This window comes from Bos indicus x Bos taurus, chromosome 7 (genome assembly GCF_003369695.1).
Source record: "Bos indicus x Bos taurus breed Angus x Brahman F1 hybrid chromosome 7, Bos_hybrid_MaternalHap_v2.0, whole genome shotgun sequence".
Classification (NCBI taxonomy): Eukaryota; Metazoa; Chordata; class Mammalia; order Artiodactyla; family Bovidae; genus Bos; species Bos indicus x Bos taurus.
Window position 1 is genome coordinate 101308716 of NC_040082.1, and position 19299 is coordinate 101328014.

General features: G+C 38.5%; 1 pseudogene; it reads left to right on the forward strand.

Annotated features, from left to right (window-relative positions):
• The first annotated feature begins 768 nt into the window (after positions 1-768).
• LOC113896440 lies at positions 769-17133 on the forward strand (annotated as a pseudogene).
• The last annotated feature ends 2166 nt before the right edge of the window (positions 17134-19299 follow it).

Here is a 19299-nt window from a genome sequence, read left to right on the forward strand (position 1 = left end):
TACCACACTAATGATTTAAACAAACACATTTACATTTATGCTCCTACAATTCTGGAGGTCAAAAGACTGAAATGAGTCTCACTGGGTAAAGTCAAAATGATTGTGGTGCTGGAATTCTTCTGGAAGCTATAAGGAAGAACATATCTACTTTCCTATTCTGAGTAAATATTATAGAGGGAAAAAAATCCAAATATACACCTTACAATTAACAAACATTTCAATGTGAGGGACTAAATGACAATTCTTAACTTGTGATATAATTATGAAATTTCAAATGATTTTGAACAATGTGGCATGAAACTGAGGTGTGCAGAGCTCAAGGTTTATATCAAAGGAATAAAGTTCTCCTCCTTGACCTTGTTAAAGAGAAGAGAAATTTTCTCTAGACATCAGGGGCTGTGTCTCTACTACAAAATACTTTATAGACTCAAGGAATCTAATCTATGCCAAGTATGTAATGTAGTCTTAAATTTGGAGAAAATCTTAGGTCAGGTTTGGGATGAGGTGCTGGAAGATTAGACTGAATAATTCAGAATGTACACGAGGAAGAACTATGATAATAAGCTCTGGATTTTCTTGACTCTAACCTGGTCTCTTGGAAACCCAGAATCTCCAGGATATTCCCTTCCGTCTTCAGACTAGTGTCCCACCGGGAAATCATGTGCTTAGAGTTTGGAGTAACAAGACAGAAATGTGCTGATGAGCGGACAAGGGGAACTATAAATATCTCCTCTGCTGCATCCCTCAGCCTGTACAACCTTTGACTGCATGGGGCGTGTAGTTGCTCTTGGAGTCCTAAGTCTGGCTGGGAGACTCTCACCACCCTCCTCCCTGCTGTCTTTTGAGGAGCCAGAGATTCAGTCTCCATCATTAACCATCCAGGAGGAGTTTGGAGTTCCCCTCAGTGACCTTCCTCTCAGAGTACCCATCCAGGTGAGTTGGCGAGTCCAGGAGATACTGTGGAAAAGGATCAGAGAAAATCAAATCCAAGAACATATCCTTGAGGTCACCTGATAGCCACTTGCTGGGCCCAACGCTAAGAGATTGCTAGTTATTTGCTTTTCTGATTAACTAATTAATATATTTGTTTATCATGCTGAAAAGGGACATGAGCATGAACCTTCACAGGGGTGACTGTTGACTATGAAGTGAAGGTAACCCATTAGAGTCAAGAATGGCTGGCATACCGTGCTTCTAGTAAAAGCAGGACTTATCTAAGGGGTTTTGGAGAAAAAGGAAGTAAATAAAAATCGTTTGGTGTGGAGGTAGTCTGACGAATTGTGGGTATTTCTTTTTTTTTTAATTTTTAAGATGGGCTATTTTTGAAACATTTCTATATTAGTAAGAAAGATCCAGACCAATGTATTGCTTGCAAATATTACTTTGTAATAATTAATGTTACATTAATTACATTAATGTAATGTAACATTACATTAATGTTACATTATCTCTTTTTCACTCTGGGGATTCAGATTAAAAAATGTCTTTGAGAATTAAAAAGCAGTATGCTGAATAGCTTTATTTTGCAATTATTTTTCTGTGAAGCTGAATACTATCTGTGGATTACTTTTTCATTTGTATTCTCTATTATAGTCTATACAAAATCTTTACATTTGTGTAGGAAGGGTCGGAGAATTTTTATTCTTGTTTTTGATTACATTGTTCCAAACAAGGAACTGGAGTTTTTCTACCAAATCTCTGTTTAAGACTGAGTTCTTTTATGAATGTACAGGTGTATATGTAAGGGGTTGTGAGTGTGTGGTCGAATATATCACTCAGTCTATCCGGTTTTCTCCATATTTTTCCTTACTGAAAAATTGAGCTGTCACTTTAGTATTCTTGAAGATCTTTGATAGAAACAAAAGTGAAAGTGAATATTTTTCTGTATGTGTGCAAGCGTGCTCAGTCACTAGGTCATCTCTGACTCTTTATGACCCTATGAACTGTAGCCCTCCAGGCTCCTCTGTCTATGGATTACCCTGACAAGAATATTGGGGTGGGTTGCTATGCCCTCCTACAGGGAATCTTCCCAAACAAGGGATCAAATCCTCATCTTTCATGTCTGTTGCATTGCATAAACTTATATGACAGTATATTCTTATATAGGATGAAAATAAAACTAGGCACTGTACTGCTTCTTCCATGAGTTTAAAAGACCTTCCCTTATATCCTTACATTTCCAAGTCTTTGGAAATTTAATCTATAGCCAGAGACCCATAATGTTACTGTCAAATTTTTATTATATTATTTTGCTGTATAAGTTAGTTTTGGATTCTTATTCAATTTTGCTTCATATGGTTGATTCAGTTCAGTTCAGTCACTCAGTCATGTCCAACTCTTTGTGACCCCATGAACTGCAGCATGCCAGGCTTCCCTGTCCATCACCAACTTCTGGAGTCCACCCAAACCTATGTCCATTGAGTCAGTGATGCCATCCGACCATCTCATCCTCTCTTACCCGCTTCTCGTCCTGCCTTCAATCTTTCCCAGAATCAGTGTCTTTTCAAATGAGTCAGCTCTTCACATCAGGTGGCCACAGTATTGGAGTTTCAGCTTCAGCATCAGTCCTTCCAATTAATATTCAGGACTTATTTCCTTTAGGATGGACTGGTTGGATCTCCTTGCAGTCCAAGGGACTCTCAAAAATCTCCAATACCACAGTTCAAAAGCATTGATTCTTCGGTGCTCAGCTTTCTTTATAGTCTAACTCTCACATCCATACATGACCACTGGAAAAACCATAGCCTTGACTAGACAGATCTTTGTTGACAAAGTAGTCTCTGCTTTTCAATATGCTGTCTAGGTTGGTCATAACTTTCCTTCCAAGGGGTAAGTGTCTCTTAATTTCATGGCTTCAATCACGATCTGCAGTGATTTTGGAGCCCAGAAAAATAAAGTCAGCCACTGTTTCCACTGTTTCCCCATCTATTTGCCATGAAGTGATGGGGCCAGATGCCATGATCTTAGTTTTTTGGATGTTGAGCTTTAAGCCAACTTTTTCACCCTCTTCTTTCACTTTCATCAAGAGGCTCTTTAGTTCTTCTTAACTTTCTGCCATAAGGGTGGTGTCATCTGCATATCTGAGGTTATTGATATTTCTCCTGGCAATCTTGATTCCAGCTTGTGCTTCCTCCATTCCAGTGTTTCTCATGATGTACTTTGCATATAAGTTAAATAAGCAAGGTGACGATATACAGCCTTGATGTTCTCCTTTTCCTATTTGGAACCAGTCTGTTGTTCCATGTCCAGTTCTAACTGTTGCTTCCTGACCTGCATAGAAACCACTAATTCTAGTCTAATTGAATTCTTACTGACACTTTCTATATTATAAATTCTTTGTTCTTTTTAAACTTCTTTTCCTATAGATGTATAATCTATATATAATATATATTTGCATATATATTCATATAATTTTATTCAAATAAATAGAATTATGTGCATATCATACACACTCTTTATATTTTAGTGCAGTCTTGTTTCTTCTTTGTGTCCGCTGTTCCTTCTTATTCATTAGTACCTCATGGACTTGCCTCCAGTTCACTAGTGTTTTGTTCATTCACTATTTCAAAGTCTGCCTAATATTCGATGCTATGGCTGTGTTACTCACATTTTGAGAAACTGGATGCTTCACTCCTGGACACTCTTTCACACTTTCTTTCATCATTTTCCCCTTTGCACATTCATCTTGCAGTGTCAGCTTCCTATTTATTGCTTAAACATTACATCAAGCAGCTTTATCTTTGTCCTGTCATCCACAGGACTGAACGTGGTGACTCATCACCACTGACAACCATTCTTTTGCAAATAGGAAGGTGAGGCTAATCTTTTTGTATATATTTTCAATCACCTCAGGAAGATAAATACCATGCTTCCCATTACTTGGGTAAACATGTAAAAATATAGAATGATTAAATTGCCTCTTATAGTTTAAATAGATACTTGTGATAGATCCAAGATTTGATGAAAGGTTTCCTAATTTTAAAAGGATGTGTTTAATACAATTTAGAAGTGTCTTTTACCATTTCCCTATAAAATCCTTTCACTATTTTTTGTATATTGTACATTCCCATTAGCAAGTTCTGGGTTTTTTCTCTTCGCTGATCTTTCTAGTGGGATGTTGAATTGATAGGATGACTTGCTATCATAAAGATATAACTTTTTTTCAATCTGGAGATGTATATACATATATTCCCTGGTGGCTCAGACAGCAAAGAATCTACCCTCAATGCAGGAGACCTGGGTTTGATCCTTTGGGTCTGGAAGATCCTCCCCTGGAGAAGGGAATGGCTACTCTTTCCAGTATTTTTGCCTGGAGACTTCCATGGACAAAGGAGCCTGGCAGGCTGCAGTCCATAAGGTCACAAAGGTTACTGAGAGACTGTGTAAGTGTAAGTGTAAATGTAATGTGTAAGTATATATGAATATATGTGTATATATACTATACACACATATTTGCTTTATTAGTTATTCTGAGCATAAAGCAGATTTACAGAGCGCAAGGAACAATACACTGGATGATGGATTCCCCGTGTCTTGAAGTTTTAGCAATAGCACAGAAGTCACTTTATTTTTCAGCATCCTCTGACACAACCCTTCATCACCCTCCCTCTTACATTTCCCTGAACACTGGCTTACTTTTGAGCTTAAATATCTAAAAAAAGATCTTCAGTATCATTGCAGATTCTTTTACCAACAAGACATGTACATGACCTGATAAACTATTGTCACCTCTTGCGTCTTCCTTAAATTCTGTTTTCAAACATCATCTAGTTAGCAGATTAACTGATTAATAAATATAGCTCTCAATGAAAAATAAGTGCCAGCCACTCACTTTTATACCTGCATATTTTCTTTATTCGTAGCATCTAAAACCACCCAGTGTGGTACATATTTGCTTATAGTCTTTCTCTGTGATTGGACTATAGGGATTTTATTTATTTTTTCTTTTCAAAATATGTTTTTTTTTAATTTATTTTATTATTATTTTTTTAATTTTTAACTTTACAATATTGTATTGGTTTTGCCATATATCAATATGAATCTGCCACAGGTATACACGTGTTCCCCATCGTGAACCCTCTTCCCTCCTCCCTCCCCGTACTATCCCTCTGGGTCGTCACAGTGCACCAGCCCCAAGCATCCGGTATCATGCATTGAACCTGGACTGGTGACTCATTTCATATACGATATTATACATGTATCAATGCCATTCTCTCAAATCACCCCACCCTCTCCCTCTCCCACAGAGTCCAAAAGACTGTTCTATACATCTGTGTCTCTTTTGCTGTCTCATATACAGGGTTATTGTTACCATCTTTCTAAATTCCATATATATGCATTAGTATACTGTATTGGTGTTTTTCTTTCTGGCTTACTTCACTCTGTATAATAGGCTCCAGTTTCATCCACCTCATTAAAACTGATTCAAATGTATTCTTTTTAATGGCTGAGTAATACTCCATTGTGTATATGTACCACTGCTTTCTTATCCATTCATATGCTGATGGACATCTAGGTTGCTTCCATGTCCTGGCTATTATAAACAGTTCTGTGAGGAACATTGGGGTACACGTGTCTCTTTCCTTTCTGGTTTCCTCAGTGTGTATGCCCAGCAGTGGCATTGCTGGGTCATAAGGCAGTTCTATTTCCAGTTTTTAAAGGAATCTCCACACTGTTCTCCATAGTGGCTGTACTAGTTTGCATTCCCACCAACAGTGTAAGAGGGTTCTTTTTCTCCAGACCCTCTCCAGCATTTATTGCTTGTAGACTTTTGGATCACAGCCATTCTGACTGGCATGAAATGGTACCTCATAGTGGTTTTGATTTGCATTTCTCTGATAATGAGTGATGTTGAGCATCTTTTCATGTGTTTGTTAGCCATCTGTATGTCCTCTTTGGAGATATGTCTATTTAATTCTTCAGCCCATTTTTTGATTAGGTCATTTATTTTTCTGGAATTGAGCTGTAGGAGTTACTTGTATATTTTTGAGATTAGTTGTTTGTCAGTTGCTTCCTTTGTTATTATTTTTCTCCCATTCTGAAGGCTGTCTTTTCTCCTTGCTTAGAGTTTCCTTTGTTGTGCAGAAGCTTTTAATTTTAATTAAGTCCTATTTGTTTATTTTTGCTTTAATTTCCAATATTCTGGGAGGTGGGTCATAGAGGATCCTGCTGTGATGTATGTTGGAGAGTGTTTTGCCTATGTTCTCCTCTAGGAGTTTTGTAGTTTCTGGTCTTACATTGAGATCTTTAATCCATTTTGAGTTTATTTTTGTGTATGGTGTTAGAAAGTGTTCTAGTTTCATTCTTTTACAAATGGTTGACCAGTTTTCCCAGCACCACTTGTTAAAGAGATTGTATTTAATCCATTGTATATTCTTGCCTCCTTTGTCAAAAATAAGGTGTCCATACGTGCGTGGACTTATCTCTGGGCTTTCTATTTTGTTACATTGATCAATATTTCTGTCTTTGTGCCAGTACCATACTGTCTTGATGACTGTGGCTTTGTAGTAGAGCCTGAAGTCAGGCAGGTTGATTCCTCCAGTTCTATTCTTCTTTCTCAAGATTGCTTTGGCTATTTGAGGTTTTTGTATTTCCATACAAATTGTGAAATTATTTGTTCTAGCTCTGTGAAGAATACCATTGGTAGCTTGATAGGGATTGCATTGAATCTATAGATTGCTTTGGGTAGTATACTCATTTTCACTATATTGATTCTTCCAATCCATGAGCATGGTATATATCTCCATCTATTAGTGTCCTCTTTGATTTCTATCACCAGTGTTTTATAGTTTTCTATATATAGGTCTTTAGTTTCTTTAGGTAGATATATACCTAAGTATTTTATTCTTTTCGTTGCAAGGGTAAATGGAATTGTTTCCTTAATTTCTCTTTCTATTTTCTCATTATTAGTGTATAGGAATGCAAGGGATTTCTGTGTGTTGATTTTATATCCTGCAACTTTACCGTATTCATTGATTAGTTCTAGTAATTTTCTGGTGGAGTCTTTAGGGTTTTCTATGTAGAGGATCATGTCATCTGCAAACAGTGAGAGTTTTACTTCTTCTTTTCCAGTTTGGATTTCCTTTATTTCTTATTCTGCTCTGATTGCTGTGGCCAAAACTTCCAAAACTATGTTGAATAGTAATGGTGAAAGTGGGCACCCTTGTCTTGTTCCTGACTTTAGGGGAAATTTTTGAAAGGCAAAGTCCAAGACAAAAATTCATAGACAAAGAAGTCATAGAGACCCATTTAATAGGGTGAATTCCTGGCAAATATATATATTGGCAACCCACTCCAGTGTTCTTGCCTGAAAAGCTCCCTGGACAGAGGAGCCTTGTGGGCTCCAGTTCATGGGAGTCGCAAGAGTGGAACACAGCTGAGCCACATGCACACACACACACATATATATAGCTTACCTTCAAAATATTAATTGCAAAATTCCACCTATTTTAGTAATGCCCATTTGTATGAAAATTAGTCATATATATATATATATATATTTTTTTTTCTTTCCTAGTTTTCACATCAACCTTATGGACCTAGTAATAATACACAGATTTCAGAATTTCTACTTCTGGGATTATCAAATGAACCAGAACTGCAACCCCTCATATTTGGACTTTTCCTCTTCATGTACCTGATCACTGTTTTTGGAAACCTGCTCATCATCCTGGCTGTCAGCTCAGACTCCCACCTCCACACCCCCATGTACTTCTTCCTCTCCAACCTGTCCTTTGCAGATATCTGTTTCACCTCCACCATCATCCCAAAGATGCTGTGGAACATCCAGACTCACAGCAAAGTCATAACCTATGAAGGCTGCATCATCCAGATGTATTTTTTGTTACTCTTTGGGGCATTTGATGTCTTCCTCCTGACCATGATGGCCTATGATCGGTATGTGGCCATCTGTCACCCTCTGCACTACATGGTCATCATGAAACCCCAGCTCTGTGGTATCCTGGTTCTGTCATCTTTTATTATGAGTTTCCTATATTCCCTGATGCAAAGCTTAATGGTGGTGCAGTTGTCCTTCTGTACAAAGCGGGTAATCCCCCACATTTTCTGTGAAGCCAACTTGATGATCAAACTTGCCTGTTCTGACACCTTCATCTGTGACATGGTGGTATATTTTGTATCAGTGGTGCTGGGTGGTGGTTCCCTTGGTGCTATTCTTTACTCTTACTCTAAGATAATTGCCTGCATAAATGGAATCTCATCAGCTCAGGGGAAGTATAAAGCATTTTCCACCTGTGCATCTCATCTCTCAGTTGTCTCCTTATTTTCTTGTTCAGTCCTGGGAGTGTACCTTACCTCTGCTGATACTCACAGCTCACACTCAAGTGTGATCGCCTCGGTGATGTACAGTGTGGTCACACCCATGCTGAATCCCTTCATGTACAGTCTCAGGAATAAAGATATTAAAAAAGCTCTGAAAATATTTGGGAAGGAAACTAATAAAGAGTTAAGTGTCCTGGGGCTGAAGAACTGCCACTGATTGCAGGGCTTAAAACTCAGAGCATAAATGGTGAATTTTTTAAATTTCATTTTGAAGGTAGAACTTGCTCTTTCTATTTATTTATGGAATTTTTATGTATTTGGTTTCTGTTTATCTATACAAGTTAACTCACTTTATTAAGCTTTCTTCTCTCTGTGATATTGAGAGTTTTCCCCTTTGTTGTCTTCCTATTAATTCTAATTTATTTTCCATCTTGGAAAAGAAATATTTGGACATTCCCATTTATCTCATTGGACTATATGCAATTCTTAATACTTTTTCTCAAATGAAAATGTAATCCTATGCAATATTTCCTTAGGTTTCCTAAGAGTACTAGGTTGTACAAACTCTATGAAAAAACACACTTGGCAACCGAGCGTTGATGAGTTTAAAAGTTCAGTTCAGTTTCTCCCTCGTGTCTGACTCTTTGTGACCCCATGGACTGCAGCATGCCAGGCTTCCTTGTCTATCACCAACTCCCAGAGCTTGCTCAAACTCATGTCCATCGAGTTGGTGATGCCATACAACCATCTCGTCCTTTGTTGTTCCCCTCTCCTCCTGCCTTCAATCTTTCCCAGTATCAGGATCCTTACCAAAGAATCAGTTGATAAGTTTATATGACAGGAAAATCTGAGACCACAGTTTTTCACTGTATTTCCACTAATCATAGTATATTACTAACTTAGTTGTACTTCATAATAATATAAATTAACATAAAGTGTCTTATAGCAGGCTATTTGTTTTTATTCTCCTGACTAGGGTACTCCTCTTCTCTAACTCACATCTGTATACACAGCTCCAACACTAGCTCTTGATTAAAATCGATTATCAAATACATGTCTGTTAGTGATTTCTGCACAGAAACAGAAATTAGAATAAAAAGGTGAATTGATACTACCTTGAACTGTTGTTGTTGTTTAGTCACTAAGTTGTTTTTGACTATTTTTTTTGCCACCTTTAACCCAAAGTCTTTTAATTCTTCATGTCTTTTGTATCCATTCTTTACATTTTAACCATCATCACATTGTATAGATTCTTCTTCTTCTTCTTCTATTTTTTTACTTTACAATATTGTATTGGTTTTGCCATACATCAACATGAATCCGCCATGGGTGTACACGTGTTCCCCAACCTGAACCCCCCTCTGACCTCCCTCCCCATACCATCCCTCTGGGTCATCCCAGTGCACCAGCCCCAAGCATCCTGTATCATGCATCGAACCTGGGCTGGGGATTCATTTCATATATGATATTATACATGTTTCAATGCCATTCTCCCAAATCATTCCACCCTCTCCCTCTCCCACAGAGTCCAAATTACTGTTCTATACATCTGTGTCTCTTTTGCTTTGACTCTTTTTTTTTGACCCAAGGACTGAAGCCTGTCATGTTCCTTCTATTGATATTGCTGATAATATGGCTCTTCCTTGCATTGCTTTAAATGAAATAACTCCCTGATTTAAAGTGTTGCCATAACCACTAAAGGTATCATGATTAATCATTATCAGTATCTTTCATTATATATCCCCTTTACGATCAGAAATTTCTTCATCTTTCTGGTCAAAGAATACCTCAAGCAAGAGCTTGAATTCCTGTCAAAGCATATAAATCAGGTTCACCAGTTTTCCTACACAAAAAAATGCATATCTGGGATGACCCAGAGGGATGGTATGGGGAGGGAGGTGGGAAGGGGGTTCAGGATTGGGAACACGTGTACACCTGTGGCAGATTCATGTTGATGTATGGCAAACCCAATACAGTATTGTAAAGTAACTAGCCTCTAATTAAAATAAATAAATTTAAATTAAAAAAATGCATATCCTTTCAATCGTTCTTGGTTACCTGGAAAGGAATCCCAATAAGATAATCTTTTTAATACAGCTGTCTGAAAAGAAGCCATGAATGTTTTCTTCATATATAATAGCAAGGCAAAAGTAAGCAGCAGCAGATTATTATCACTGCCCTCACTTCTGTTCACTTTGATTAGATATAAGTTAGCTAAAGTTGTGCCAGATATCCAAAAATCCATTGATCAGATTCTATGGTGAAATGTTGTCATGACCTCTGCTGTTCTCCTCTTGAGTCTATTTGGGTCTCTACCCTGTGCTTGTACATCTCATTAATGATGTAGGATGTGGTCATGATGCTCTTCTCTCTTGAACAAATATATTATCAGTTTCTGGTATTCACCTATTTTACCTTTTATTTTATTGGAAAAAAAAGTGCAACAAGTATGAATTGCCTTAATTTAGTACTAGAGTTCCTATATCTACATTTTCCTTTTTCACAGGCAGAGCAGACATCCACTACCACTGCTCAGTGTGAATCAGGTACCCGGGGTTCAGGTTCCTCTTTGATCCATGCCCCACTGTATTTTATTTCCTGAAGGCAATGGCACCCCACTCCAGTACTCTTGCCTGGAAAATCCCATGGACGGAGGAGCCTGGTGGGCTGCAGTCCTTGGGGTCGCTAAGAGTCAGACATGACTGAGCGACTTCACTTTCACTTTTCACTTTCATGCATTGGAGAAGGAAATGGCAACCCACTCCAGTGTTCTTGCCTGGAGAATCCCAGGGACTGTGGATCCTGGTGGGCTGCCGTCTGTGGGGTTGCACAGAGTCAGACACGACTGAAGTGACTTGGCAGCAGCAGCAGACTTATTTAGTCATGTATGGATGTGAGAGTTGGTCCATAAAAAAGGCTGAGTGCCAAAGAATTGACACTTTTGAACTGTGGTGCTGGAGAAAACTCTTGAGAGTTCCTTGAACTGCAAGGAGATCAAACCAAATCCTAAAGGAAATCAACCCTGAATAATTCATTGGAAGGACTGATGCTGAAGCTCCAATACTTTGGCCACCTGATGCAAAGAGCTGACTCATTGGAAAAGTGGAAAAGACACTTGATGAGAAAGATTAAGGGCAGGAGGTGAAGGGGCAACAGAGGATAAAATGGTTGGATGGCATCATTGACTCAATGGACATGAGTTTGAGAAACCCCATGAGATAGTGAAGGACAGATGAGCCTGGCGTGCTATAGTCCACGAGGTCACAGAGAGTGGGACAAGACTTAGTGACTGAACAACAATGATAGACTCACTGGCATTATTCACATCCTATAATCTGCACATAGTTAAAATGCACTTTTTAACAAAATATAGAAGTCTTACAGAAATAACAGGATACACTGCACAGTTCTGTTTATGTATAGTTCAAGAAAGTTCACAATAACTCTAATATCATTTTTAGGAAACTGTCAAAAATTTAATCTCCTGGGTCTTACTGTCCTTGTTTCTGAAGAAAATGTGAGATAGTAAACATAACTTCAGACAAATGTTGTAAGAAATGAGATGTGTGGATATATTTTGATGGGTCCAAATAAAACCTTCAAAGAAGACAGCCATGTGTATATGTATTCATTTATACAAATTTTTATTTCAAATAAACATATGCACATTGATTTGTACACAGCCTCATGTTTTATATTACAAGGAAATGTGTGAGAAAGATGGAGAGGATACATGTAAAAATAATGAATGCTTGACTGAATATAGTATAAATGGTAGACAACAAATTAAATAATTACTTTTCCTATCTTAATGCCTCATGGACATCACAATCTGAAGCAAGTTTACATGTATGCCATGAGAAAATCTCTATCAGATAAAGAGATTGAATATCCCCAAATTGAATTTAAATTTCCTCTTCCCAATTAAGACGGGATTATAACACAAAATATCTTTCCCCAGGGGAGGCTCAATAAATGAACTGAGAAGTATAATCTCCATTTCCTGAACAAAATTTTACTGGGAAAAAAATATCTGTTTTCAATTTCTAATGGTAAGGAATCTCCACACTGTTCTCCATAGTGGCTGTACTAGTGAAAGAGACATGTGTACCTCAATGTTCATTGCAGCACTGTTTATAATAGCCAGGACATGGAAGCAACCTAGCTGTCCATCAGCAGATGAATGGATAAGAAAGCTGTGGTACATATACACAATGGAGTATTACTCAGCCATTAAAAAGAATACACTTGAATCAGTTCTAATGAGGTGGATGAAACTGGAGCCTATTATACAGAGTGAAGTAAGCCAGAAAGAAAAACACCAATGCAGTATACTAATGCATATATATGGAATTTAGAAAGATGGTAACAATAACCCTGTGTACGAGACAGCAAAAGAGACACATATATACAGAACAGCCTATTGGAGTCTGTGGGAGAGGGAGGTGGGGGGATGATTTGGGAGAACGGCATTAAAACATGTACAATATCATATGTGAAATGAATCGCCAGTCCAGGTTCGATGCAGGATACAGGAAGCTTGGGGCTGGTGCACTGGGATGACCCAGAGGGATGGTATGGGGAGGGAGGTGGGAGGGGAGTTCAGGATGGGGAACACATGTACACCCGTTGTGGATGCATGTTGATGTACGGCAAACCCAACACAATATTGTAAAGTATACAAAAAAAAAAAAAATTCTAATGTCAAGATAAAATTACCACACCAGTGATTTAAATAATTTATGCTCTGACAATTCTGGAGTTTGGAAGCCTGATATGGGTTTCTCTGGACTAAAAATCAACATGTTTGCAGGGCTTGATTTCCTCGGGAAGCTAAAGGGAAAAATCTATTTCCCTATTTTTCATTCAGACTATCGTAGGAAAAGAATATAAATATATTCATTACAATGAACAAACATTTCAATATGAGGGATTAAATCAGAACTCAACTTGTGATAGAATTAAGAAATTCCTAGTGATTTTGGACTATGTGGCACCAAGCCAAGCTGTACAGTGCTCAAGGTTTATATCAAAGGAACACAGTTCTCCCCCTTGTCCTTGCTGAAGAGGAGAAGAACAACTTTTTCTAGACCTCAGGGGTTGTGTCTTTACTACAAGTCAATATTTGAAGAGTCAATGGATCTATTCTAGGAAGGTATGTAATCTATTCCTAAACTTGGAGAAAATCAGGTTTGGGATGAAGCATTTTTCAAAGGTTAGACTGAAGAAGTCAGCAAAGTGCATGAGGAAGAACAATGATAATTAGCAGTTGATTCTCTTGACTCTAACCTGGTCTCTTGGGAACACAGAATCTCCAGGACATTCCCTTCACTGTTCAGACCAGTGTCCCATAGGGAAATCATGGGCCTAGACGTTGGAGTAGAAAGAGGGAAATGTGCTGATTAGTAGATGGAGGAGCTGTAAATATCTCCTCTGCTGCTCCCCTTAGTCTGTACAACCTTGCACTGAATGGAATGTGGTTATTGCTGTTAGAGTCCTAAGTTTGGCTGAGAGACTCATGCAAGCCTCATTTCAGCTGTATTTTGTGGGGCTAGAGCTTCAGTCTCCATTATTAACCATCCAGGAGGAGTTTGGACCTTCTCACAGTGATCTTCCTCTCAGAGTTCCCAACCAGGTGAATTGGCGAATCCAGGAGGTACTGCAGGAAAGGGTCCAAGATCAAATCCATGCATGTGTACCTGAGGTCACCTGAGAGCCACCTGCTGGGCCCAGGGCCCAGAGCCCAGACCTTGCTAGCATTGACCTATATAAACTGTCAAGAGAGGTAATTGGGAGCTGCTATATAACACAGGGACCCAAGCCCAGTGTTCACGCTAATCTTTTTAAATAGATTATCGACCACCTTCTTAGGAGAATAGGGGCTTCCCTCATGGCTCAGATGGGAAAGAATCTGCCTGTGATGTGGGAGAACTGGGTTCGATCCCTGGGTTGGGAAGATCCTCTGGAGAAGGGAATGGCAACCCACTCCAGTATTCCTGCCTGGAGAATTCCATGAACAGAGGAGCCTGGCAGGCTACAGTCCTTGGGGTCACAAAGAGTCAGACACGACTGAGTGACTAACACTTTCAGGAGGATAAATACCCCTATTCTCACTATTTGGGTAAAGATGTAAGTTTTTGAATGGTTCAGTTGCCTCTCAAAATTCAAACAGCTAATATGTGGTAGTTCCAAGATGCAGTGTCAAGTTTTTAATTTCAAAAGTTGTTATTAATATAGTTTAGAAGTTTATTTTACCATTTCACCTTAAAAATCTCCCACTATTGTTGTATATTATGCATTTCCTTTTCTAAATTGTGGATTTATTCCCTTTGCTTATTTTTATAGTGGGATGTTGAATTGATAAAGTGACTAGATATCATAGTGATATCTCTTTTATCATTTACATATTTTTCTGCTTTATTAGTTAATCTGGGTATCCAGGGGATACACAGAGTGCAAAGAACACATGGACAAGGAACTCCCCGTGTCTTGAAGTTTTAACAATAGCAGGGAAGCCACTTTATTCTTCAGCATCCTCTAATAAAACCCTTCATCACCTCCTTCTTACATTCCCCCAATGGCTTAAGTGTGAAACTTGGATATCTGGGGGGAAAAGACCCTCAGGTTTTTTCACAGGTTCTTTTTCCTTAAGGACACACATACTACCCTGATAACCTCTTGTCACCAGCTGTGTCCTCCCTGAAGTATCTTTTTAAATATCATTTTGTTTACAGGATTCCTGAATTCCCAATAAAAAATAACAGCCCTCTCTCTTATGAAAGTGAAAGTGTTAGTCACTCAGTCATGTCCAATTCTTTGCTACCCAATGGACTGTAGCCTGCTAGGCTTCTCTGTCCATGGGCTTCTCCAGGAAAGAATACTGGAGTGGGTAGCCATTCTCTTCTCCACGGGATCTTCCCAAGCCAGGGATTGAACCGAGGTCTCCTGCATTGTAAGCAAAATTCATAACCATCTGGGTGAACACTTCATAGCAGCTGCCACCACCTGGCATGAAATATATTTGCTAATATTCTTTCCTCATTCATGATCAGATTGTAGGACTTTTGTAGGACAAAGCTGAGACAAGAATTCATATACAGGGAAGCCACAAAGAATCCTTTAAGGGGATGAGATTCAAACTCTATGTGTGTGTGTGAGTGAGCTTAGTTGCTCAATTGTGTCTGATTCTTCTGAAACCCTTTGGACTGCAGCCCACCAGACTCTTCTGTCCATGGGATTTTTCAGGCAAGAATACTGGAGTGAGTTACCATCTCTCTGTTTCTACATAAATCTAGATATAGATCTCTCTTTCTCTCTCTCTCTCTCTCTCTATATATATATATATATATATATATATATATGTGTGTGTGTGTGTGTGTGTATGTGTGTGTGTGTGTGTGTGTGTATGAGTTGAGCTTCCCAGGTGGCACCATTAGTTCTAAAGAACCAGTCTGCCAATGCAGGAGACATAAGAGATGCAGATTCGATCCCTGGGTTGGGAAGATCCCCTGGAGGGCAACCCACTCCAGTATTCTTGCCTGGAGAATCCCATGGACAGAGGAGCCTGGTGTTCTACCATCCATAGGGTCACAAAGAGTCAGACATGACTGAAGTGATTTAGCACGCATGTAAGTTTTCAGTTAAGCCATATATACAAGTGCTGCTAGGTAGTGGCTTCTTCATTGGTGTGTGTGCGTGTGTGTGTGTGTGTGTGTGTGTGTGTGTGTGTGTGTGTGTGTGTATGGCTTAATTTAAAACTTTAATATATACAAGCTATATATATATATATATATATATATATAATTGTAATATTTCACCTAGCTAGTAATGCCCATTTGTATGAAAATTAGTTATATTATGTTTTTCTTTTCTAGTCATTACATCTACCTTATGGAACCAGTAATAACACACAGGTTTCACGATTTCTTCTTCTGGGATTGTCAAAGGAACCAGAGCTGCAGCCTCTCATATTTGGGCTTTTCCTCTCCATGTACCTGATCACTGTGTTTGGAAACCTGCTCATCATCCTGGCTGTCAGCTCAGACCCCCACCTGCATACCCCCATGTACTTCTTCCTCTCCAACTTGTCCTTTGCAGACATCTGGTTCACCTCCACCACCATCCCAAAGATGCTGTGGAACATCCAGACTCACAACAAAGTAATAACTTATGAAGGTTGCATCATCCAGATGTATTTTATATTACTGTTTGGGGGACTGGATGGCTTCCTCCTGACTGTGATGGCCTATGACCAGTATGTGGCCATCTGTCACCCTCTGCACTACATGGTCATCATGAAACTCCGGCTCTGTGGTCTCCTGGTTCTGCCATCTTTTATTATTAGTTTCCTGTATTCCTTGCTGCAGAGCTTAATGGTGGTGCAGGTGTCCTTCTGTACAAACAATGAAATCCCTCACTTTTTCTGTGAACTCAGTCAGGTTGTCCTACTTGCCTGTTCTAACACCTCCATCTGTAACATGGTGATGTATTTCGCAGGAGTGCTGATCGGTGGTGGTTCCTTCACATGTATTCCTTACTCTTACTCTCAGTCTCCTCTGTATGTGGAATCTAATCAGCTCAAGGGAAGTATAAAGCATTTTCCACCTGTGCATCTCACCTCTCAGTTGTCTCCTCATTTTACTCTTCAGTCCTAGGAGTGTACATTGCTTCTGCTGATACCCACAGCTACAGTCAAGCGTAATCACCTCGGTGATGTACACCGTGGTCACACCCATGTTGAACCTTTTCATCTACAGTCTCAGGAACAATGACATCAAAGGAGCTCTGAAAATATTATTTACAAAGGAAACTATAAAAGAGATAATTGACTTGATATTGAAGAACTGCTGTTAATTGCAGGGCTCACAACTCAAAGCCATAAATTGTGATTATTTGAATCACATTCTGAAACTAGAACTTGCTCTTTCTATTTATTTCTGGAATTTTTATTTCTTTGGCTTCCATTTATCTAAAAAACTTTAACTACCATTATTATGCTTTATTCTCTCTCTGATATTGAACATTTTCTCCCTTTTTTGTCTTCCAATTATTCCAAATTTATTCCCAATCTCAAATATTAAATATTTGAAGAATCTCATTTGTCTCGTGGGACAATATGCATTTCTCAGTATTTTTTTTCTCAAATGTCATATATAATCCTATGTAATCTTCCATTAGTTTTCCTAAAAGCGTAACTCTAGGCTGTATTAAACCTATGGGGGTAAAGAAGAACACATTTGAGAAAACAAGGTCATTTATATAAGTTTATAGGAGAGCAAAATCTGAGACCAGCATTTTTCACTATATAAGCACAACTGCTTGTGTATCAGTAACAGTTGTTTTTCATAATTATATAGATTCAACATATACTGCTCCAGTGTTCTTGCCTGGAGAATCCCAGGGACATGGGAGCCTGGTGGGCTGCCATCTATGGGGTCGCACAGAGTCTGACACGACTGTAGAGACTTAGCAGCAGCAACATATAGTGCGTTTAGCTAATCATTTGTTTTCATTAATTAATTTCAATTAATTAATACCCAGCAAGAATACTGGAGTGAGTATTCTTTTTCTTATACACCCTATGTGCACAGTGCCAACACTAGCCCCTAACTTTGTCTACCAAACACATGTCTCCTAGTGATGTCTCCATGAAAACAAATATTTGAATAAACTATTGGATTCATATGACCTAGAATATGATGAAGCAAGCTTTAACTTATACTTTGTATCACTCTGCATAATATTTATTTTTCAAAATATACACTTACTTTTTGAAGTAAGATATACATCACTTGTTTAAGGGGGGTTTATTCTTTGGTGTGAAGTTTTGGAAGGTATGTTTTAAGGTTTTTCATTGAATTACTGTTTTTTTGTTTTGTTTTTCTTGAAATCTTCCAGTGATGCATACAAACATGATTCTTTCTATTGCTCTAAGTAAAATAACTCATCCTTTTCTAAATTTCATTATGAACACTAGAGGGACAGTGAATAACCACAATCGTCTATTATATATCTCCTATACAGGGACATTTCTTCAATCTTTATTATCATAAATGATTCCCAAGACAATGTGAATCTTCTTAGTCATGTGATTCAGGGTCAGCCAAGTTTCTGCACCAACCTACATGTCCTTCTGAGTTCTCCTAGGTAACTGGAAAGGATATCAGTGTAGTCATTTTTTACTACTGTTACTTGTGAAAGTGAAAGTCTCTCAGTCGTGTCCAACCCTTTGCAACCCCATGGACCATACAGTCCATGGAATTCTCTAGGCCAGAATACTGGAGTAGGTAGCCTTTCCCTTCTCCAGGGGAGCTTCCTGACCCAGGGATTGAATCCAGGTCTCCTGCATTGCAGGCAAATTCTTCACCAGCTGAGCCACAAGGGAAGCCCAGGAATACTGGAGTAGGTAGACTATCCCTTCTCCAGCGGCTCTTCTAGACCCAGGAATTGCAGGCAGAGATTTGTATCATAAATAATGATACAATCAGAAATGCTATCTTCAAATATCAGAATAAATGTCAAAAATAAGATAAGGTAGATTATTTTCATTGCCTTCAGTTCTGTGCCTTTGGGTTATTGTATCAGTTCTTGTATCAGTTATTGCAGCATAACAAGCCAACATAAAATAAAATAACTTATCACAATGACTTTATTATTGAATGAGACAGTATGATAGGGAGTGGTCCTGAGCCCTGTTTGCCACTTGATGAGTCTTTATTCAGCTGGAAGTCTCTTCATTGTGTTTCTAAGGCTCATCCATGAAACTGTGTGACTTGTGTTCTTTTGCCTTGAACATATTTATGGTCAGTTCATTCCTTGTCTATATCCAGTTTATCCATTTACAGAAAAAATGAGATTCTGAAATGTGAATCCCTTTACCTAATGCCACAATTCCTATATCCATATATAGCACTTTGCTTTCTTCCCAGTTAGAAGACCTATATTCCATACTTCACTCTAAATATTATCTGACTTATTAATTTTTAATTAATACTTCAAATTTAATTTTTTCCTTTTAAC